We start from the raw sequence: 24,537 nt of genomic DNA on the forward strand, positions 1-24,537 counted from the left end.
AGACCATCTAGCTGTGTGAAGGCTCTCCTATACCCATGCCCTGCTGAACAGGTGCCTTTTCTTTCTAGTATCAGCCTTGCAAGGCACTGTGACCAGTAGCAGCTGGCCAACCACATGGCCATTTTCCCACGAGTCCCTCCAAAGTGGGGTGGTGTAGCTGTGTCTTAGCCAAATCATTTCCCTGGCACCTGATTGGGCACAGTTATAGCAACTTCCAAAAGATGCTTTCTTCCATGTTCCACTGGCCCAGCAGGGTGCCATGGCAGCCCCTCTGCCCCTTAAGGGAAGCACAGGCAGGAGCTATTCAGAAGGATCAAGATCCTAGCTCTGGGGTCTGACTCCTTGAGCAGAGATTCTATGTCAGCACTATGGGTGGTAGCTGAAGTTCCTGTGTTCTTCAAGGTTCTCTTGACTTGGTGTTGGCCAACTCTTCATTGTTCCAACCGTGCTGTAATTAATGTCTTGTTGCTTATTGTTTTAAAACGTTATTTCTATTTTTAAGCCTGTGGATATGTGTGTGTGAATGATTGTGTCCGTGGAAACCAGAGGCATCCTGGGAGCTGTAGTTAAAGGTTTAGTTAACCCCTAAACCATCTCTCCAGTCCATTTTACATTTTTTTTAAATTACAATTATTTGTTTGTTTGAGATGTATTTGTGTGCCACAACATCCATTTGAGGGTCACAGGACAACTTGCAAGAATGGATTCTGTCCATACACCACATAGTTTCCAGGGATTGAACTCACGTTGTCAGGCTTTGTGGCAAGCCCTTTTAAAGATGTGCTGAGGCATCTAAACAGACCTATTTGTTGTTGAGACATGACATTATGTAGCCCAGGCTAGCCTCTAATTCACTATGCTACAAGTAGGGCCTTGAACCTCTGACCCTCTAAGTGCTGGAATCACAAACACGTACCACCATGTCCAGATATTTCTTTATGTTAGACTTTCCTTACTTAAAGAATTACGTGCTAGCACTCTCCAAGTCAAACCCAGATAGATGGGTCGGAATGTCTAGTGTTTTGTGATGACCCTATGCTGGGCCTTTCCCCACATTTCCAGCAGAATAGGCTCAACTTGGTTACCTCGAAATTGAGTTCCTAAAGGGGACTGTGTTAGTTACTTTTCTGTTACTATGATAAGTCACCTTGACCAAGGCACCTTATGGAAGAAGAAGGGTTTTATTTGGGCTCATGGGTCCAGAGGGATCGACTTAGAAGTTGATCTCCATCATGGAAAAGAAGCACAGCAGCAGGCAGGAAGCTGCTTCAGCATCAGCTGAGGGCTCCTCTCAAAGCCCGCCCCCAGTGACAACTTCCTCCAGCAAGACCACACCTCCTACCCAAATAGCACCACCCACCGGGGACCAAGAACTCAAAAGTCTGAAACTACAGGTGACGTGTCATTGAAACCACCACAAGAACCATGAAAATACAAGGTGGCCTGAAGCCCAAGCTCAGACGTAAAAAAAACGAAGAAGCCCACTTTCAGCTGGGCTTGGCGGATCACACCTGAAATTTCAGCACTCAGGAGGCTGAGACAGGAGGATCACAAATTCAAGCAAGGCCTGACTGGGTTTCAGACAGTAGCCCACAACTGTTACAAAGTAAAACACCGTAACCTCACTTTAACTCAGGATCTGTTGTTCAGCATAAGCTACAGGGCCAACCAGAATCCACAGAGAAGATAGACCCGCCCCTTGTCTGCTGGAGCCGTTCCTTTATTGTAGCAGCAGAATGCTTTTGCAACACGATCTTGATTCAGGTGCAGAGCCGCAAAGTTCAAGTGCGTGGATGGAGCTGGATGTGAGAATCTAGTCCATTGTCCCCTTCTCCAGCGAGTCTACAGTATCCCAGCCTGAGAACTGTTGAACCCGGTGCTCATTATCCTCCCACTGCCTCCTGGTTTCCTTTATTTCCCAGCAGTTCTTACTGTCCCTACCAACTGCAGCCTTGGAGGTTTTGCCCCGCCTCTGTGTTTCAGCACACTGAGGGCCTTGCTTACTTTCCTTTTTATTTATCCTATTTGGTATTTAGAGTGATTCTTAATGATTAACCATCATCAAATATTGCCTCTAGCTGGGCGTGGGAGATGATCATCAGGTACGGAAGCAGAAGGAGTATGAGTTCAAGGCCAAACTGGGATATGTAGTGAATTTCTGCCTCAAAAAACTCTCACACAGCTGGGCTTGGTGGTGCAAGCCTTTAATCCCTGCACTTGGGAGGCAGAGGCAGGTGAATGTCTGAGTTCAAGGCCAGCCTGGTCTACAGAGTGAGGTCCAGGGCAGCCAGGGCTACACAGAGAAGCCCTGTCTCGAAAAACAAGCAAAACAAACACAAACAAACAAAAACCTCAAACACATTGTTTGTTCCTTCCTCTTTTTCCTCTTTATTTAGTTGAATCTCTGTTCATCCTCCCTGTGGGTTCAATGAGATACATTTAGATTTCTTTTCCATGTTCCCTTGACTTTTAGGTTTGTATTTTGTTTTATTTTTGAGGCAGGGTCTTGCAATGTAGCCCTGCTGGTCTTGAACTTGCTACCTCCAGGTAGCTTGTGGCTCCTGAGTGAAGCCCCTGCCTGGCTTCCCTATTACTCTTCGGTATTATTTGTGCTGCAGTCCAGAGTCTGTGCCTACTTCCAGAAGAGGCAAGAGAAATACATTGGATCCTGAGAAGTGGAGTTGCAGACATGCGTGTAGATGCTGGGGTTGGACTGCAATCTTGGGGGATAGCAGCCCATGCCTAATAGCTGAGCCTCTGATCTCCCCCCCTCCCTGCCTTTTTTGTTGTTATTGTTCATTTCTTTGTTTGTTTTTGAGACAAGGTTTCTCTGGCTGTCCTGGAACTCACTCTGTAGACCAGGCTGGGCTTAGAAGGCACAGAGATCTGCCTGCCTCTGCCTCCTGAGTGCTGGAACTGAAGGTGTGCAACAATAACACCTGCTCTTTTATTTATTGTTAGTAATTTATTTCTAAGTGCATAGGTGTTCTAGCCAAATGCATGTCTATGTGAGGGTGTAGGATCCCTTGGCACTAGAGTCACAGACAGACAGGTGTGAACTCTCTTCTGGGTGCTGGGAATTAAACTTGGTGCCTACTGAATCTGGAACTTGCTCTGTAGACCAGGCCTGGTCTCAAACTCAGAGATCCTGCCTCTGCCTCCTGAGTGCTGGGATTAAAGGCATTTGCACCAATTCCCAGCTACAGCCAGTGCTCTTAACCCCTGAGCCATCTCTAGTTTCTATTTTCTCTCTCTCTCTCTCTCTCTCTTTTGAGACAGGGCCTCACATAGCCCGGCCTGGCCTATCACTCACTAAGTTGTAGCTGAGTTGGTCTGAGCTCCTGATGTTCCTGCTTCCCACCCTGCCTCTCTTTCCAAGTACTGGGAAAGTAGGAGCATGAGCACTGAGGTTCTGCCTACTGATTTTCAGGTCTTTAATGCAACGTAATCTTTAGCACTGTTTTTGGCTTGTTTGTTTTGGTAGTTATCATGTGGGGCTCTTTTTCTTTTTTAGTTCCAACTTTAAAATTTAATTTTATGAGTATGGGTGCTTGTATGTCTGTGGACCACATGTATGCCTGGTGCCCAGGAGAACCAGAATAGGGTACTGGATTCCCTGGAACTGGAATGAAGGATAGGCTGGCCTCCAACCTGTGCCTCCGCCTCTCTTGAGCTGGAATTACAGACCTGAGCCTCCATCCTTGATCTCTTTTGTAGTCCTTCCGGAAACTGAAAGGGCTTGCTGGGCTGGCCTCTATTTTGTGCTCTCAGTGGGGGGAAGCTGCCTGCCTGCCTGTCTGCCTGCTCTCTATCTAAAGGTCTTCAAAAGCTGATACTTTGTAAACTTCTTTCACTCTTATCTGCAGTTGTAGACAGAAGGAAGTTCTTCGCTAACTCTAGATAAGGGACCCAGAGAAGACTGCCGAAAGCCCCCTCAGCAGACCCACTAAGAAACTGGTGGTCTGACTGGGTGTGATGGTGCAGGCCTGTTATCCCAGCATGAGATGAGAGGTGAAGGCTGGAAGACCACGATTTTCTGGTTCTTTTCACCTTCTTAAGCTGTTCAAACCCTGTGTCGGCTGAACACGTTAACACGTGCCTTTAGTATCTACTAAAGAGACAGGAAAAGTGCATCTCAGCGAGTTGGAAGCCAGCCCAGTCTACTCAACAAATTCCAGGCCAGCCAAGGTTTACACAGTGAGTCCCAATCTCCAAACAGACAGCTGGGCGGTAGTGGTGCACGCCTTTAATCCCAGCACTCGGGAGGCAGAGATAGGTGGATCTCTGCTAGTTCAACGCCAGCTTGGTCCAGGACAGAGAAACCTTGTCTCAATCAACAACAACAAACCAACCAACTGAACAAACAAAAAGCACAGGCTCCAGCCTCTGGCTGATCTGAATTGACGAAGTCTGTTCTGACACTGAGTATAACCGCCAAAAGCTGCAGATCCCTCCGCTGGTGGAAGGAAAATGCGAGAAGCTATTCCAGATACAGTTGCTGGGTAGAAACGAAGGCAGTGTGTATAAAGTGCTTGGCAAAGGAACTGAATTGCATGTAAGGGTTACTGCTATGGGAGGATTAACATGGTAAACAAAGTTCTTACAACGTTTGCTCCCGGCACCTCCCAAAGCCTGAAGTGAGATCTCATTACCATAACCATGTAATTCTAAAAAGGATTCAAGTTCCCTTCAGGAATGGCTCAAGAGACCTTGGCCAGCCCGGCGTGGTGGCGCACACCTTTAATCCCAGCACTCAGGAGGTAGAGGCAGGCGGATTTCTGAGTTTGAGGCCAGCCTGGTCTACAGAATGAGTTCCAGGACAGCCAGGGCTACACAGAGAAACCCTGTCTCGAAAAACCAAAAAAAAAAAAAAAAAGAGAGAGAGAGAGAGAGACTTTGGCTGGTGTAAAAGGCAACGGTATCAGAACTCTTCAAAGCTAGTCTGGGCTACAGGACATCCAGTCTCAAAAAAAAAAAAAAAAAAAAAAAAGAAGCAACACAAAATACCAGCTCCAGAGTCGCTAACAGTCTCAGGGCTAGGAATCCTCTTAGGGCTGTCCTGCCTGCATCACTCCTGCTGAAGACCTTGCTATAGTCAGGGTGGAGGGAGACTCGGCAGTAGTGACTCCAAGGGGCTTTTCTGAACATCAAGTCTCCTTCTCCTGATGGTCTCCAGTCAAGTCCATGGAGTCAAGGTGTTTAGCCCAGATTCCAGAGAAATCCAGCTTTGGGCTTCCATCTAAAAAATCCCCCCCCCCCCTTCCAAGAGAGGGTTTTCCAGTGTAGCCCAGGCTGGCCTCGAACTTCCAGCGCTAAGATTATAGGAGTGAGTCACCATACCCAGTGCGTCTAAATCTTTTTATAAAAACTTCTTTAGCACTCGGGAGGCAGAAGCAGGCAGATTTCTGAGTTAGAGGCCAGCCTGGTCTACAAAGTGAGTTCCAGGACAGCCAGGGCTACACAGAGAAACTCTGTCTGGAAAAAAAAAAAAAAAGAAAGAAAGAAAAAACTTATTTAGATTTTTAAATTTTATATAATGTGTATGAGTGTTTGCCTGAATGTATGTGTACCACTTACATGCCTGATGCCCTTGGTGATCAGAAGAGGGCATCCAATTCCTTTGAGCCAACAGGTGGGTGCTGGGAACTGAACCCATGCCACCTGGGAAAGCAGACAGTAAATGCCACGGTGACTCTGCCTGTGTAGCTGTCCGCTCATAGGTGTCAGTCCTTTCTCTCCACTTTGCAGGACCTGAGAATGGAGCTCAGGTTATCAGCTCTCGCTGCAAACATTCTTACTAACTGAGTCTTCCCTCCAGGTCCCAAATCATGCTTATTTTTGACGTTCATTCTTTTAGATTGCCTGGTCTGACCTTGAACTCCTGATCTTCCCGAATCTTGGAGTTACTCAGACAACATAGCCATTTTATGCAGCACTGGGAATCAAATCCACAACTTCATGTATTCTGGGCATACACTCTACCAACTGCCTCCCCAGTCCTACACTTAGATTACATTTGTATTTATTTTGTGTGTTTGAGTTCTTCAATGCTACAGCAATACATGTGGAGGTCAGAGGGACAACTTGCAAGAATTGGTTCTCTCAACATGTAGCTTCCAGTAAATGCCTTTACCCACTCAACCATCTTGCTGACCTCTTCAGTCCTTTTGTTTTGTTTTGTTTTTGTTTTTGGCTTTCAAGACAGGGTTTCTCTGTGTAGCCCTGGCTGTCCTGGAACCCACTCTATAGACCAGGCTGGTTTCAAACTCAGAAATCCTCCTGCCTCTGCCTCTCAAGTGCTGGGTTTAAAGGCATGCGCCACCACTGCCTGGCTTCAATCCTATTGTTATTTGCTTTAGAAACAAGCCAATGCTGGTCTTGACCTTGTGATCTTCCTGCTTTAGCTGACTAAATGTTGGGATTTGGGTATGGGCAAACATGCCCAACTCCCAACCTTCCTCTTCATGGTGACCATTGTTCGGATGTCATGAGTCCTGGAAGAGACTTTCCATAGTGAGGCTGAGTCTCCAGTGACTCTCCAGATTCCCAGGTCATCTTGTTGAGAGGAAACTATATCCCAGCAGACTTATGACCCATCATTGTCCCCTAGCTCGACCCTAAGGTTAAGGTTCTGACCATCCCTGGTGAGACTCGGAATTCACTGTCCAGCCTCATTGTATGAACCCTCTGTGGATCAGTCAGTCCTGGATCCACTGTCAGTTTCCTGGGAGGAGTCCAGAAGGAAATGTCAGTTCTAGACCAGACAGCCTCTACTTCACCTATGGCCTTAGGCAAGTCACTCTCCAGCTCCAGGCACCACTCTCCTCTCAGAAACTTCTACCTCAAGGCAGCTCTGAGAGGCAAACTCAGATATTCTAGGAATCAGAGGTTCGATGATGATTCCTGGGCTACTTGGCCGCCCTCTGTGCCTCCTGACCTGGTTCCAAACAGTGCGGAGAGAAGAAGGCTCTCCCCCAGCTCTACAAGGGATCCCAGCTCGCTCTGTGAGTAACCCTGCAGCCCTGCAACCCCAGTATTTGGAAGGTGGAGGCAGAGGCATCAACTCAAAACAAAAACAAAAAGAAAATAAGAAAGAGGGCCCGGGGATGCAGCTCAGTTGACAGAGCATTTGCTGGACACTTACAAAGCCCTGGTTCTGTCCCCAGCACTTCATTACCTAGGTCTTGTGGTGTATAACAAGAGGGTCAGGAGTTCAAGGGCATCATCAGCTACTAACAGAACTGCCAGCTAGCCTGAGGAATGTACGCTGAGACTCAGTCTCAAAACCAACCAATCAACCAAGACTCTATCTGCCTCAAAGGGCAGATTCACCTCTGACCCCTCCCTTTCCAGCCAAAAATCCCTTGAATTCATCCTAATGCCTTCTGGTGGGGAATATTCTGGAACCATCCCTCTGCTCCTAGCTCCCTGGAGTCGCATTACTGTCCTGGGTAACAGAGAAGGCACAGAAGACAAGACAAAAGAAAACTGTCCACAGCTCTGTGAATGCACATACCCTCAGTCAGGCACACATCTGTGCACAAGGAAGCAGAAATGCTGGGAAGAGCATTTAGGAAGACTGGAGGCAGAGCAATGCAGGCGACCTAATGACCTACATTCAATCCTAAGACCCACATGGTGCAAGGAGCTAACTGGCTCCTGCAAATTGTGCTCTGATTTCACAACACACACCATGGCACATGTGTGCCCATAATAAATAAATAAATAGACAAATACAACTTTAAAAGGTGTGGGGGGGGGGAGTGCTGCCAGAGATGTAGCTGGTCCGATGACTTAGTAAGGATAACAGCAAAGGGGAGGTATCTGGGAGCTCTCTGGCTGGCAGCCTGGATGGCTGACACAGCTCTAGGTCAGGCATTTGATGGGATGGTAGTGACAGCATCTTTTCTTTACATCACCTCAGCACTGAGTGTTACCATCTGTTTTGCAGATAAGAAGCTTGGGGCAGACCCAGAAAAATTAGTTTAAATCTCAGCTCACTGACTCTTGCCCGTGAACTTGACTGTGACAGACTGTTTTGCTGACGTGGACACTGGCTGGGGTGTGAGGAAGTTGTGCTCCCTGACGCTTACACTCTCTTCCTGGACCAGTCTGGCCACCAATTGGAAGCAGAGCAACCCACTTTGCTCCTTTGTTTTATGTCCTATGAATGGGGAGCACGGGGCCAGGAAAGGGGGTTGTCTTGTTTGTTTTGAGACAGGGTCCCACTTGGTATAAAGTGGCCTTGACCCTGCTCCTGCATCCAAAGTGTTTGAATCATGAGCCTGGGTCACAAAGCCTATTTCATTTTATGTTTTAAAAACGTGCTGAAGCCAGGTTGTGGTGGTGCACACCTTTGACTCCAGCACTTAGGAGGCAGAGGCAGGCGGATTTCTGAGTTCAAGGCCAACCTGGTCTGCAGAGTGAGTTCCAGGACAGCCGGGGCTACACAGAGAAACGCTGTCTCCATAAACAAACAAATAAACAAACAAAACCATGCTGGAAAGAGGGTGAATAGACTTCATCAGCTTGCCAGAAGTGTCTATTGCATTGGTAGAGTTAAGAACTTCTGTCTTGGGACTTCTCTTCTTAAAAAGAGGAGCTGGGGAACCAGATGAAGGCAGCCAAAAGAGGGTATTTAGGGCTTGGGTCCCCTGAGGCCCCTCTGCTCCAGTGTGCACTCTCAGGCCAAAGAAAATGACTCAGGAAATTGGGACAGGAGCAAAGGGATTCCGAGAAGTGGAGCAGAAGCCGACCGACGCACCCGGCTGGCAGATCTCAGTCTGGTGGCATCGAGCTGGATTCCTCGCTCCACCTCAGCCAGGCTTCCCTGGCTGGCTTCCAGCATCTTCTCAATCTTAATTTTCTTCTCTAAGTCACTGTAGTAGGAGGAAGTATGGCTTCAAGGTCAGGCATAGTCCTGCCTCTGGGTCTACTCTGCCTAGCTTGCCACTGGACTTCAGACAAATTCTTTCTCCTTCTCAAGCCAATTTCCATATGTGTTTAGTGAGACAGCAGATGGATTTTAAGACACATTTTTAGCATACACACTGTTATCCTTCCTAGCTATATCTGCAGTAGACATCACTAATAGATCTCAGTGCCTGATCAGTACACACTCATCGGAAGCTTTGGAAGTCTTTTTTTTTTTTTTTTTAAACACTACTGACTAACCTATCAGAAATGGCAAATGGAGGGCTTGAGAGATGTCTCAGCAGTTAGATTGTTATACAATCATGGGGGCCAGAGTTCAGATCCCAGCACCTTCATAACAAGGCAGATGTTCTGTGCATGCCTGGGACTCCAGTACCTAACAGGGAGGAGACAGGAGGAATGTTTAGCATGCTAGCTGATAGAACACAGGCCCCAAGGGCAGGGAGAAAGTCTGCCCTAAAGGAACAGGTAGAGAGTGAAAGAGGACACACGCACGTGCATGCAGGCGCATGCATGGGCATAGGCCATATACTCACATAGGCCATATACTCACATAGGCCATATACTCACATAGGCCATATACTCACATAGGCCATATACTCACATAGGCCATATACTCACATAGGCCATATACTCACATAGGCCATATACTCACATAGGCCATATACTCACATAGGCCATATACTCACATAGGCCATATACTCACATAGGCCATATACTCACATAGGCCATATACTCACATAGGCCATATACTCACATAGGCCATATACTCACATAGGCCATATACTCACATAGGCCATATACTCACATAGGCACAGACACATAGGTAAGCATCTTTAAAGTTTTGGTTTTTTTTAAGAAAGGACAGTGGAAAAAGCCGGGCGGTGGTGGCGCATACCTTCAATCCCAGCACTTGGGAGGCAGATGCAGGTGAATTTCTGAGTTCGAGGCCAGCCTGGTCTACAAAATGAGTTCCAGGACAGCCAAGGCTATACAGAGAAGCCCTGTCTCGAAAAACCAAAAAGAAAAAAGAAAGAAAGGACAGTGGAACTGACGTGTTATTCTTAGATAATCTAAATCTTAGATACAACCCACATTTCCATTTCTGACACTGTGGATCTCGACAGATCTGATCTCAGAGGATGGTGAGAGGGCACAGCAGGCAAGGTGATTGCTGCCAAGTCTGATGCCCTGTGTTCAACCCCTGAAATAAAGGTGGGAGGGGTAAAGTGACTCTTGCAAGTTGTCCTCTGACATGTGTATCCCAATTCACATGTGTACCCCATTCACCAAACACACAGTAATAATAATAATAAAAAATTTAAACTGACACCCTCATGCAAACATATGTGCAGGCAAAACACCAATGCACATAAAATAAAAATAAAATAAAGGCCGGGCGTGGTGGCGCACGCCTTTGATCCCAGTACTCCGGAGGCAGAGGCAAGCGGACTTCTGAGTTCGAGGCCAGCCTGGTCTACAAAGTGAGTTCCAGAACAGCCAGGGCTATACAGAGAAACCCTGTCTTGAAAAACCAAAATAAAATAAAATATTGTTAAAAAAGAGATCACATCCTAGAACCCAAACACAATAATTGACAGATGTGAAGAACGATATAGATGGTTATCACTGGTGTGTGTGTGTGTGTGTGTGTGTGTGTGTGTGTGTGTGTGTGTGTGTAGCAGGGTACACAGAAAAAATAAGAAAGCTCTCTGTTAGCCTGTACATTTTCTCTCATGTACCCTACAGCAAACTCAGGTGAGAGTTGGGGCCCAGGATGTGAATGGTGTGAGAGCCCTTTTTGGGTGGTGTAGTGGAGATGGAAGGAGGCAGGTGGGAGCCAGCCTCCCTGGTCAAAAAGAGATGGGAATCAGTGTTCCATAGGACCATTCCCTTCACCAGAAGACCCACACCACAAGGACCATGAGGCAGGCAGCACAGCAAAGACAACAGAACATGAATACTATCTTAGCATTAGTATGCAGTGGCCTCAAAGGCATCCCTAGAGAGTTATTTCAGAGGGCAGCCAGCCCAGGTCAGAGCTGTGGCCAGAGGCAGCATCACCCAGCTGACATTACCACCAGCCCATCCAGTCAGCACTATGCCGGGAGCGCTAGAGGACAAATGAGGTGCAGAGTGCCATGCAGCAGCTGGGTAGCCACAGACCTGAGGTGGAGAGAAGCCTGAGGAGAAAGTGGACTGGGGGTCCCCTTACATGAGAAAGACCCAAGCAGATGGTACACCACATGAGAATGTGAGCTGGGGCAGCAGAGAGTAGTGGAGCTCGCGGTAGGCTAGAGATCACTTGCTCTATTTAAAATAGCAGCTAGGCAGTGGTGACAAGTGCCTTTAATCCCAGCACTGGAAAGCAGACAGACAGACAGACACATACACACACAAGAAAGGAAGATTGCTTAATTTAATTTAATTTTATGCGTATGACCGTTTTGCCTGTATATATGTCTACATGCAATGAAGCAGATCAAGGGTGCTTGATCTCCTGGAACTGGAGTTAGTGATTGCTGTGAGCTGTTATGTGGGTGTTGAGAATTGAACCTGAGTCCTCTGGAGAAACAGCCAGTGCTCCAGTGCTCTTTTTTTTTTTTTTTTTTTTTTTTTTTTTTTTGGTTTTTACGAGACAGGGTTTCTCTGTATAGCCCTGGCTGTCCTGGAGCTCACTTTGTAGACCAGGCTGGCCTCGAACTCAGAAATCCGCCTGCCTCTGCCTCCCGAGTGCTGGGATTAAAGGCGTGCGCCACCACGCCCGGCGCTCCAGTGCTCTTAAACGCCGAGTCATCTCTTCCCCTCAGAAATCCATTACTTTTTTTGTATGAAAACTTTAAAAATTAACAAAACAAAAATAACTCAGAATCTATGTTTTCTTTGTGATAGAACAGCCTCATTTTAAAATATTGCCTACTTCTTTTTTTGTGTGTGTGTGTTTTTTTTGAGATAGGGTTTCTCTGTGTAGCCCTGGATGTCCTGGAATGCACTTTGTAGACCAGGCTGGCCTCGAACTCAGAAATACACCTGCCTCTGCCTCCCAAGTGCTGCGATTAAAGGCATGCGCCACCATGCCCAGCACCAAAATATTGCTTTCTTATAGTTAAAAGAACAATAACAACATCTGGGAGATGGTGGCACATACCTTTAAATCCCAGCAATAGGCACACGCCTTTAATCCCAGCACTTGGGAGGCAGAGGCAGGCAGATTTCTGAGTTCAAGGCCAGCCTGGTCTACAGAGTGAGTTCCAGGACAGCCAGGGAAACCCTGTCTCAGAAAAACAAAATAAAATAAAATAAAATAAATAAATAAATAAGAAAGAGAGAGAGAGATAGAGATAGAAAACAAGCAAGAAAGAAAATACCACCACTCCCACCACCAACAGCAACAATAAGAAGCCCTAAGTAGCCAGTTAAAACATAGGCAAAGTCATCTTTTCCTTCCTTTCCACTATTTTATTTCATTTTGTGTGCATGCATGCCAGAGCAGACCAAGGCACAAACTGTAGAGTTTGGAGGACGGCTTGCGGGAGTTAGTTCTCTTTCTACTTCATGGTTCCTGGGGAATCAAACTCAGTCCGTCCACAGGCTTGGCAGCAGGGAGCTTTACATTCTGAGCCACCTCCCCAGCTTGTCTTCTTTTCTTCCTTTCCATTGTTTTTGTTTATTTGTTTGTTTGAGAAAACTTCTATTGTTATTTTTTTCTGAGTCAGGGTTTCTCCTTGTAGCCCTGGCTGTTCTGGAACTCACTCTGTAGACCAGGCTAGCCTCAGACTCAGAGATCTCCCTGCCTCAAACTCAGATTCTCCCTGCCTCGGTCTTCCAAGTGCTGGAATTAAAGGTGTGTGTGCACCACATTTGGCTTTCAATTTTTTTCTCATTAATTAAAAAAACATTTTTTTTTAGTGCCCAAGGCATGGTGGTGCACACCTAGAATCTGGGCTCTCAGGAGTAGGAAACAGGGGACCATTACACACTTGATGTTGCCAGTGGTCTACATAGCAAGAGCCTGTCTCCAAACAAAGGAATTTTGGCTGTAAACAAAAGCAACTATATCTTGGGCCACTCCTTGAGCCTTAGTGTTACAACATAATGAACTAGTACCATTCTGAGTTCCACACTATATACAATGGTTAGCCCAGCAGGTGCCAGCTAACCCAGCCAAGCCTGAAGAGTGCCTCCCAGCTTCCCAGAGGGAGGAGCCCTAGTCCCCACAGCACTTCAAACTCAACTCTCTATATAGTTGAAAATGACTTGAACTTCCCATTCCCCTGCTCCTACCTCCCCAGTGCTGGGACTATGGGTGTGCCAACATCCAGTTTATTCTGCAGTAGGGAATGAACCCAGAGCTTTATGTATAGACTCTACCAAGATTTTTCAAGTTTTGGTTGCTCAATGCACCTGGAACTCTAACCCCAATACTTACTGCACTCAAACATTCACACACACACACACACACACACACACACACACACACACACACACACGCTTGCACTCATACCACACAACAGAGCTCTGCACCCCGTTGGGAGAATTATTGAGATGCCAAGGCTGTGGTTACCAAGGAAAGCTGTTTGAAAGCCTTCCCTAGGGTGCAACTTAGCAGTGTTGCTTAGAAGATAGGTCTGCCCTGGAGCAGGGGACTGGCTAGCATGACTCTTCAGGGGCCAGAGAATGTTCCACTAGAAGTTCATGTGCTCCTGTGTATTGGTGAAGCCCCCCTGTGTCTGGAAACTGCCCTGGCTTTCACTCATTCCAGTGCCAGAGCTTAGGAAGCCACACACCTTGAGACTCATGGGGAAGGGTGGGGAGGAGGGATAGGCAGCTCAAGAGGGGACCCCAGGCTGACCTTGGACTTCCTGAACCTTCCCATGTACTGGGATCACAGGCATGCATTTCCAACACAATTATTATTAATTATAGATAATATTTATTTATTTTATTATTATTATTATTATTATTATTATTATTATTATTTTGTTTTTTCGAGACAGGGTTTCTCTGTATAGCCCTGGCTGTCCTGGAACTCACTTTGTAGACCAGGCTTTTTTTTTTTTTTTTTTTTTTTTTGGTTTTTCGAGACAGGGTTTCTCTGTATAGCCCTGGCTGTCCTGGAACTCACTTTGTAGACCAGGCAGATAATATTTATTATTACAAAGCTACATAGCAAGAGTCTGTCTCCAAACAAACACCATTTTTGCTGTATTACAAAGGCTGTATGTTATAATATGGTTTTTGTCTAATTTCATTGATTCTTTGCTTTTTTTTTTTTTTTTAGCTTTTGTAGAAACTTTTTTTTTTTTTTTTTTTTTTTTTTTTTTTTTGGTTTTTCGAGACAGGGTTTCTCTGTGTAGCCCTGGCTGTCCTGGAACTCACTTTGTAGACCAGGCTGGCCTGGAACTCAGAAATCCACTTGCCTCTGCCTCTCAAGTGCTGGGATTAAAGACGTGTGCCACCACCGCCCGGCTTAGAAACATATCTTTTTTTTTTTTTTTTTTTTTTTTTTTTGGTTTTTCGAGACAGGGTTTCTCTGTATAGCCCTGGCTGTCCTGGAACTCACTTTGTAGACCAGGCTGGCCTCGAACTCAGAAATCCGCCTGCCTCTGCCTCCCGAGTGCTGGGATTAAAGACGTGCGCCACCACGCCCGGCTTAGAAACATATCTTAATGCTTAAATAATGATAAAATTTTGCCAGTTTTATATTGTTTAATCTTCTATTTCCCCTTCTAAGTGTCTTGCTGCTTTTTAATGACTTATTTTATTTTCAGTTGTGTGTGTGTCTGTGTCTGTGTCTGTGTGTGCACATGAATTCAGGTACCCTGAGAGGCTAGAAAAGGACACTGGATTCCCTGGAGCTGGTGACACAGGTGGCTGTGAACCATCTGACACGGGTGCTCAGAACCGAACCTAGGGCCTTTGGAGCAGCATGGAGTGATTGCTGAACTCTCTCTCCAGCTCCTACCTTGCTATGTTTTTTTTTTTTTTTCCCAGAGCTTAAGACTGAACCCAGGGCCTTGCGCTTGCAAGCGCTCTACCACTGAGCTAAATCTCCAACCCCTTGTTTTGTTTTGTTTGTTTGTTTGAGATAGGCATTTCACTGTGTAGCCCTGGCTGGCCTGGTCTCACTATAGAGATCAAGCTGGCTTTGAACTCACAGAGATCTGCTTGCTTTCGCTGGGACTAAAGGCATGTGCCTGGTCCCTAAAATGCATTTTTTTTTATCTTTAAGTTCCTGCAGTTTGACCTTTCGTGTAATATACTGTTTTATCTATCTCTAAGAATAATCCTGGTGAAAAAGCACTGCCCAGTTACAGTTCCCATTTGCAGCTGGAAAGCTGAGACTCAGCGTGGTTAGGCAGCTTGTCTGAGGTCACAGAGTCAGGGGATGCAGGGGTAGAAATGCAACTCTGTCCTGAAATCCCCAGTCCACACTCTGGGGGTGCTTTGAGACCCCGACTAGCAACAGGATGAGGACCATCACCTGTCCCACTTGTCTCTGAGCCACACTTCAGCATAGGTTAGAGGGGGACCTCACATCATCCATTCGGGGCTCCCTGTGCAGAGATTGGCTGAACTGGATGTGGAGCCCCAGGGACCGTTTTTACACCCATACAAGAGGCTTTCAGACCCAGCCTCCCACCTCCCCCAAGGATGGCCCTGAGCCCCACCCATATGGGAGACAACATCATGTGCTATCAACCCTGTATGCCCTGGGGGCTTCCTTTCCATGGCCCCCATTCTGAAATCTCTTCACAGTGCTCTTTCCCTAATTTCACAAGGTCAAGTACAAATCAAATATTGACTCTTGATAAGAGCTCGTAGACAAACTAAAAAACGCCACATCTCTTTACTTTTGGCTAAGCTTGCATCAGCTCAGTGGTGGAGCCCCACTGGCCAGAAATCACATACCAGCTACTCCTGGAGGGCGGCAACTGCCGTGAAAAGTCAAGCAACAGCTTGACTTTATGTGAGAAGTGCAAGCTGTCAGGGGAGATGTTCAAAACAAGGTGCAACAGAGAACTGCAAAGGGGAACCTGGACTGCTTTCCCAGGTTGGGGAATGGAGGCTCAGAGCTGGAGTGCTGACTCAAGGCCCTCCACAGCTAGAGGCAGCACTCTGGCTTTCTCCCCAGAGACAAGGGTCATCTCACCAAACCCTGTGGTCCTGAGGCTCACAAGGCCTAGGGGTCTGGACTCACCAGGGCTGCTGAAGTGGGTCAGGTCAGGGAAATGGCTTCTCCACCACGTCACCTGTGGACTCCTTCCCTGGGGCAGCTGCCAAAGCCACTCAGCTTTTCCTTCCTGGGATGTAGCCAGGACTCGGCCTGAGAGCCTCCTGGGAAACCAGCTCTGGGGTGGAGTGGGAGCTGCCTTCAGGAGTGACTGGGCCCTAGGGTTACGATGGAGTCACAGTGTGTGAGTCCTGGATCCCACAGGTACGCCCCCTGGCATAGCTGGTGCACACCAGCTGGTACACCGTGTTCGCTGCCAGCTGCCGGGTTGCCTTTAAGAGAGCTGCCTCAGCTCATTGGCTGACAGGGCTCCTCCAGCTCTTCACCTGAGCAGGTGAGAGATGCCAGGCTCTAGGCAGAGCCTGAACTCCAGAGAGTAAACAACAGACTCTGCCCTCCCCACAGCATTCCTTCCTCACCTTCCTAACCCCACAAGGGAACGACCTGTGGTAAGGAACTGGCAAAAGGCCACACAGTTGGGCATGGTCATCTGTTTCTGTAATTCCAGCACTGAGGAGGTGAAGGCAAAAGGGTCAGAAACCCAAGGTCGCCTTCCTCAAGGTCTTCTTCCTTTTTTTTTTTTTTTCTTCGAGACAAGGTTTCTCTGTATAGCCCTGGCTGTCCTGGAACTCATTCTGTAGATCAGGCTGGCCTTGAACTCTGAAATCTGCCTGCCTCTGCCTCCCAAGTGTTGGGATTAAGGGCTTCTTCCTTATATAATGAGTTTAAGGCTAGATTTGACCAAATAAGATCCCTTATGAAAACAAACAGAAAGCTGGGCAGGTAGCTCAGTGATAGAACATTTGCCCAATAACATACAAAGCTTTGGATTTGATCTCCACTCATTCCCCAAAAGGGGAATGTAAATTTATATTATTTTCATGTAGCATGTACCTATAGTCTCAGCACTTGGAAGCTGGAGGAATACCACAAATGAGTTCCTAGGCAGCCTGGGCTACACAGAGCATGACTCTGGCTCAAATACACACACCGTACATACAAACACACAAACTCCTTATTCCATGCACACAAGTGGTGCCTGCACACCACATACAGACAGCCCACATACACACAAACACCTACCTCCATACAAACACAAACACCCTGCCCACACACCACATACAAACATATCTCACCTCACAAATACACACAAAAACATAAAACATGTCCCCCACAATCACTCACACACACACACACACACCTGTGCTTGCTACACAAACACGAGGACCTGAGGTCAGAACCCGCATAAAAATCTAGACGCCGCCGGGCGTGGTGGCGCACGCCTTTAATCCCAGCACTCGGGAGGCAGAGGCAGGCGGATTTCTGAGTTCAAGGCCAGCCTGGTCTACAAAGTGAGTGCCAGGACAGCCAGGGCTACACAGAGAAACCCTGTCTCGAAAAACCAAAAAAAAAAAAAAAAAAAAATCTAGACGCCATGGCACATGTGTTTAACCCAGCACGGGGGCACAGAGACTGTCTGATCCTGAGGATAGCCTAGAGCCCTGCACTCAGGCATGCACACCTCCCAAATATGCACACACCTCTGACAGACAAATAAATACACAAATATAGTGAAGTCAAAACACAGTGGTAGGAGGCAAGGGGCCTTTTCCAGGACACTAGGGAGGAATGCAAACGGTATATGGCAGAATATGGATATCAACCTGATCCCCTTGCCTTGGTCTTCTGATACAGACCACATCCCCTAACTGACTGCGAGGCCTTGGCAACTCACTTCAGGGCTTCTCTATTGCTGGTCAAGCATTCTACCAATGGATGTCTGTACCTGGTCCCTGGCGGCTTATGTGGTGAGTGGGAGGGGTGTGAAGCTGTGGCCATATAACTGGGGCTCTGGGCTTCAGCGTTTCTCCCTAGCACAAAGATGAAGGAGGGAAGGAGGGAGCCCTGCACAAATCCAGTCACCTCTCAGAACCCTTTCCCTATGTATTAACCAAGGGAGGCTGAGCCCAGCGTGGTGGCGCACGCCTTTCATCCTAGCACTTGAGAGGCAGAGGCAGTCCTATCTCTGAATTCCAGGCCAGTCTGGTCTACTTTAGAGAATTTCAGAACAGTAGGGCCTACATAGTGATATCCTATCTCAAAACACAAACAAAAGGAAAGGGGGTAGGGGATGGAGAATGGGCACAGGATTGTGCACTGGTCAAGTCATAAACCTGCTTGGTAGCGTACATCTTTAATTTTAGCACTTGGGAAGTAGAGTTTGGGCCAGCCAGGGCTATATAGTAAGATCCTGGGGAAAGGAAAGGAGAGGAGGGAAGAGGAGGGGAGAGGAGGGGAGGAGATGGGTCACAGAGGTCTGTTTGCCTTTAGCCAGGCTGCTACTGGTGCACACCTTTAATGCCAGCGCTTGAGAGGCAGAGGCCTGCGTATCTCAAGTCTGAAGCCAGACTGGTCTGGGACAGCCAGGACAATACAGAGAAACTCTGGGGAGGTGGGGGGGGTGGGTTGGATTCCATCACCAAGTTGGGCCCCCGGGCCTCCCCAGGCTAGGTAAATACTCCATGGCTGAGCCACACCTGGGTCTCTGTACACCGAAGCTTCCTTTTGCATTAGAAAACAAAGCCCTAGCTAGCCAGATTCCAGCCTTGCAGGCCCTTTGGCGAGCAGTTAGCACCTCCCTGCACAGACTGTTAGCTCTAAGCACATTTTTTTTCCACTACAGAAGAATGCCTGGGAAGAAGGAAATTGCTGCTTCTGTATTTGCAGCAGAAAACTGCCATGTGTGATACCATCAAGGAAGCTGGAGTCCTCACGTCAAAGGAGACTCACTCATTGGTGAGTCAAGAGATCTGAGCACCAGCAAGGAAAGTTACTATGACTGGCTGGAAGACATCAGACACACCATTTGTCCCCAATTTTCTAAATAAACACAGCTTTATTCACTTTTCCAAGAATGCCATTGACCCTAAAAACAAAACAAAACAAACCGAAACACCCAACAGTGAAGGACTATGATTTTCTCTTGAAAAGGTCTATCACGGCTAACTGCTAAAGACAGTTATCTTAGCTAAGGTGAATTTGTCACACGAAATGCCATTTAAACAGACGCTTTTTGTATGTGCTTGAGTAAGACGTGAAAGTATTTTTTTATTGGAATTTCTAGTTCTCTCTTCTTAGAAAATAAATGAATAAAACGTTTCTCCTGTGTGTGGATGCTATGGCACCAATGTGGAGTCGAAGGATAACCTGAAGGAGTTGATTCTCTCCTTCCACCACTCAGAGAATGAACTCAGGTTGCCAGGCTAGGCGACAGGTATCTTTTTACACATCTGAAAGGCTCAGGGTCTCCTTATGTAGCCCTGACTATATTGGCACTCTCTATGTAGTCTTGCTCAACCCCAAACTCACAGAGATCTGCCTGCTTCTGACTCCCAAGTACCAGGGCCAAAGGCATGTGTCACTGCACCTGGCAAGATTTATTTAGCTTTAATCAAGCATAAGTGTGCATGTGTGTACAGGTGCCCACAAAGTCCAAGGGCATCAGATCTCCTTGAGCAGTTGTGAGCTGCCTGATGTGGGCGTTAGAGGGTCTCCTGAAAAAGCAGTATGTGCTCTTAACCTCTGGGCCATCTCTCCAGCCCCCTTCATTCTAATTGTTATTATGAGTAGTTGGAATATATTTATTCCGTTTCGTTCACACTTACTTAACTGCTAACATATGCTAACTCTGACAAGTCTCAGGTAGGGGAAGGGTGGGGGTGGGGTTCCCCAGCTGCTGAGAATAAATAAATACAACTTCTGAGTGTAGTTTGGGTGTACCCTGGGACCCAAAACCTCAATGTCTGGATTTTGTTAGATGGAACCTACTCAGGCTGCTCACTTGAAGGTACTAGCAGGGGAGCATGGCTACCTGTATACTCTTGACCAAAGGCCATCCAGGGGAGCTTGGAGAATCTTATTTGCCTCACCTGCAGATGCAGGAGGGAGGATGGATCACAGGACTAGTCAGACAGATCAGCACAATCAACCCTGTGCTCAATGGGGTGGCACACATGAAAGCCAAATTGCCATCACATCCAAAGCCACTGTTTTGGACTAGCTATTGTATCAGAACACCAGACTTAAAAATCAACGTGGAGAGCTGGAAAGGCGGCTCGGCGGCTCAGGGTACTTGCTGCTCTTGTAGTGGACAAGAGTTTGGCTCCTAGCACCCGAGTTGAACAGCTCACAATCTCCAGTTTCTTCCTTCTAAGTTCTGGTATTTCAGGTATGTAACACTATACTTGTTTTATGTAGTGGTGAAGATGAAACCCAAGGCTTTGTACATGGTAGGCAGCCTTTCTGTGGTGGTTTGAAAAGCATGCTCTCCAAAGGTCATATATTTAAATCTGTGATCATTAGGGAGTGGAGATACTTGAGAATATTAGTGGGTGTGGCCTTGTTGAAGAAAGTACATCACTGTGGGTGGGCTTTGAGGTTTTAAAAGCTCAAGCCAGGTCACTTGTCTTCCCTTCCTGCTGCCTGAAGACCTGGCAGTAGCTCCTTCTCTAGCACCATGTCTGCCTGCATGCTGCCATGCTTTCTGCCATGATGATAATCAACTAAGTCTCTGAGCTGTAAGCCAGCTCCAATGAAATGCTTTCCTATGGAATAGTTGTCTTGGTTGTGGTGTCTCTTTTTTTTTTTTTTTTTTTTTGGTTTTTCGAGACAGGGTTTCTCTGTATAGCCCTGGCTGTCCTGGAACTCACTTTGTAGACCAGGCTGACCTCGAACTCAGAAATCCGCCTGCCTCTCCCTCCCAAGTGCTGGGATTACAGGCGTGCGCCACCACGCCCGGCTTGGTTGTGGTGTCTCTTAACAACAATAGAACACTGACTAGGACATTTTGTTTTATAAGATGAAGAATGAACCAAGTCTGGAGGAGAAGAAGATAAAGCCATGTGTCACATCACTATGGGATCCCTCAGTACTTGTCTACTTCAAAGAAAGAATTCAGTCAAAGTCCAGCGTTTAAGCATAAATTGGTTGAGTGAAGTTGAAAGAAGCTAGTGGGGAAACCCCCACTCAACTCCCGATTCAGCGTGCACCCAAGAATCACGAACAAACAGACCGTCTTGATGTAAATGCACGAGGTAGTTTAATGGCGGAGCTCCAGGTCGAAATGTTCCTCAAGCAGGAGACAGTGGATTCAACCACGAGGTTTGGAAGCTAAGGGTTTTTATAGAAAAGGGGTTGGGACTGGGGGAGGAATTGGCGCGGTTTCACATGATTGGTCCATTTAAACATCAACAGACTGTACATGCAGATAACATTTAACTTAGGTCAGAGGGCGGGAGATAGGGAGGCGCCAGGCCAGTCTGGACATGTCATTCTCTTTATCTTTATGGCCAAACAGCCTCAGGAATGTCTTAATGACAGGCCTGCCCGGGCATGCCCTGGCCTGTTCTTCTATGTTCTCAGCCCCAGGTTTCAAAGCTCACAAACAATTCTTTGGGCTATTTGACATAAATTACATGAATCACAGGTCTCAAGTTTTCTTTTCTTTCAAAGTGAGCCCTGCAAATAGAGATTGGATTGAGCCTGGAGAGAACTCTCGGTAGTTAAGTCTTCCAGAGGACCTGGATCAGTTCGCAGCATCCACAAGTGACACACAACCATCTATAACTATAGTTCCAGGCTTCCTGTTGCCCTCTTCTCGTCTCTGCATGCATGTGGTACACTTTCATATAAGCCAGTAGAATGTCTATATGCACATCATAAAAAACATTTTCGCCGGGGTGGTGCACGCCTTTGATCCCAGCACTCAGGAGACAGAGGCAGGTGGATTTCTGAGTTCGAGGCCAACCTGGTCTACAGAGTGAGTTCCAGAACAGCCAGGGCTACCTTTTCTTTTCTCTTCTTTTCTTTCTTTCTTTCTTTCTTTCTTTCTTTCTTTCTTTCTTTCTTTCTTTCTTTCTTTCTTTTTGTTTTTTGTTTTTTCGAGACAGGGTTTTTCTGTATTGGCTAGGCTGTCCTGGAACTCACTCTGTAGACCAGGCTGTCCTCAAACTCAGAGATCTTCCTACCTCTGTCTCCTGAGTGCTGGGATTAGAGAGAGAAAAAGACTGCAGTGGGCAGCCGCAAGATAGGCTGGGTGATAATGATGATGATGAATATTTATGAGGTGAGAGGCCTATTTGTTGGGTGACTCTTTTCACTCTTTTTTTCCTTTTTAAGGTATTTACTTATTTAATGTATATAAGTACACCACCATTGCTCTCTTCAGATGCACCCCATTACAGATGGTTGTGAGCCACCATGTGATTGCTGGGACTTGAACTCAAGACCTCTGGAAGAGCAGTTGGTGCTCTTAACAGCTGAGTCATCTCTCCAGCCCCTCTTTTCATTCTTCAATCATGGTAGACTTGACATTCCTTTTGGGCATTTCTTCCTGAGATCAGCTAGAAAACCCAAAATGGAGGTCAAATCTGCAATGTAAATGATATGCTAATGAGCCACTCTCTGGAGGTTGAAGACCCTTCATTAACTAAAATGTTCAGAAAACATCTTGGTGCTTTAGCTTTTCATACAGTGGGGGGAAAAAAACCCAAAAACCACACTTACTCACAGATGGTGTGACCAAGACACAGCTGCAGTTTTCCAGGGGTCCCTTACATCTAATTCCTCACCAATAGGTATCAAGAATGGTATCTCTGTTGTATTTTTAGAGCTCTCTTTAGCTGGGGCTGTGTCTCTGAAAACAAAGCCATATCTGTTAACATATCTGGCTTAACACATCAGTCACAGCTGTGCACACTCTGAGAAGCTCCCAGCAAGTACGAACACCATCAATGTGGTCAGCTCTGTGATCTCACAGCACACCTCCCTACCCAGCCCTGCTTTTATTCTTTTATTCTCTGCCAGGGGAACATGAATGTGTTTCCCGTTCTTATATTTATTTATTTATTTATTTATTTATTTATTTATTTATTTATTTGTTTGTTTTTGGTTTTTGTTTTTAGGCAGGCTTTTTCTGTGTAGCCCTGGCTGTCCTGGAACTCACTTTGTAGACCAGGCTGGCCTCGAACTCAGAAATCCGCCTGCCTCTGCCTCCCAAGTGCTGGGATTTTAAAGGTGTGCACCACTACCACCAGGCCTTCTTTATTTTTTAAATTAATCAATTAATTAATTAATTTTGCAGCTACAAAGTGTTTTTTTTTAAGTTTTATTTCTTATTATATGTAAGTACACTGTAGCTGTCTTTAGACACACCAGAAGAGGGCATCAGATCTCATTATAGATGGTTATGAGCCACCATGTGGTTGCTAGGATTTGAACTCAGGACCTTTGGAAGAGCAATCAGTGCTCTTAACCACTGAGCCATCTCACCAGCCCTACAAAGTGTTCTTATGTATAATAATAAATAAATCTTTGGGCCAGAGCAAGCGGGGACTGAGTGAGCAGGGTTGATCAGAGCCCAACAACCACATGAAGGCTCACAGCCATCGGTACAGCAACAGTATACTCATATACATAAATACATAAATCATAAAAAAGAAAGAGAGAGAGAGAGAGAAAGAAAGAAAGAAAAAAAGAAAGAAAGGAAGGAAGAAAGGAAGGAAGAAAGAGAGAAAGAAAAGAAGGGAAAAGTCACTGGTGGTGGTAGGAGGGGAAATGTGCACCTTAACCCCAGCACTCAGGAGGCAGAGGCAGGAAGATCTTTAAGTTCGAGGCCAGCCTAGTCTACAGAGCAAGTACTAGGACAGCCAGGGCTACACAGAGAAATCCTGCCTCAAAAACCAACCAACCAAGCAAATAAACAAACCAAGTCTTAGTGCCCTTCTTTAGGACAGGCTCACACAGTAGGGCACCTGCTGCTAAGCCTGAGGACAACCTGGCACCGTCCCCAGGACCCACACCGTGGGAGGCGAGAACCACATATCATGTGATACATAAATAAATGCATTTTTTTTTCAAAGTTGAAGATGAACCTAGGTCCCATGCATTCAGGGCCAACACTCTGCTATTGAGCTATATTTCTAGTCTCAGAATCAATACTTTATTTTTGTTTTTACTCATATGGGTGTTTTGCCTGCAGACTGTATAGTTTCCCACCCCCACCCCCCACTCTGAGACAGTGTTTCTCTGTGTAACCCTAGCTGTCCTGAAACTCACTCTGTAGACCAGGCTGGCCATGAACTCAGGGGTCTGGGTATTTCTCGACTGCCTGTTTCCCTTGGAGGGCAGAAAGAGCATTGGATCCCTTGCGATTGGAGTTACAGACATTGTATAACTGTAGTTACAAACACATTGTGTTTGCCGTGTGGGTGCTAGGAATTGAAGTCAGGCCTTCTAGAAGAGCAGAAGGTGCTCTTTTTTTTTTTTTTTTTTTTTTGGTTTTTCGAGACAGGGTTTCTCTGTGTAGCCCT

The 24,537-nt window shown here is 46.5% G+C and overlaps 1 protein-coding gene across 1 annotated transcript in view; it reads right to left on the reverse strand.

Moving 5' to 3' along the window:
• Positions 1 to 16,386, reverse strand: part of Larp1 (La ribonucleoprotein 1, translational regulator) — an 89,227-nt gene extending 72,841 nt beyond the window's left edge. Inside the window, exon 1 of the mRNA XM_085830003.1 lies at positions 16,136 to 16,386. The gene's annotated coding sequence lies outside the window, so the exon portion shown is untranslated. The remainder of the gene's footprint in view (positions 1 to 16,135) is intronic.
• Between the last annotated feature and the right edge of the window lie 8,151 nt (positions 16,387 to 24,537).

This window comes from Mus caroli, unplaced genomic scaffold (assembly GCF_978045245.1).
Source record: "Mus caroli unplaced genomic scaffold, Mus_caroli_1 scaffold_13, whole genome shotgun sequence".
NCBI lineage: Eukaryota > Metazoa > Chordata > Mammalia > Rodentia > Muridae > Mus > Mus caroli.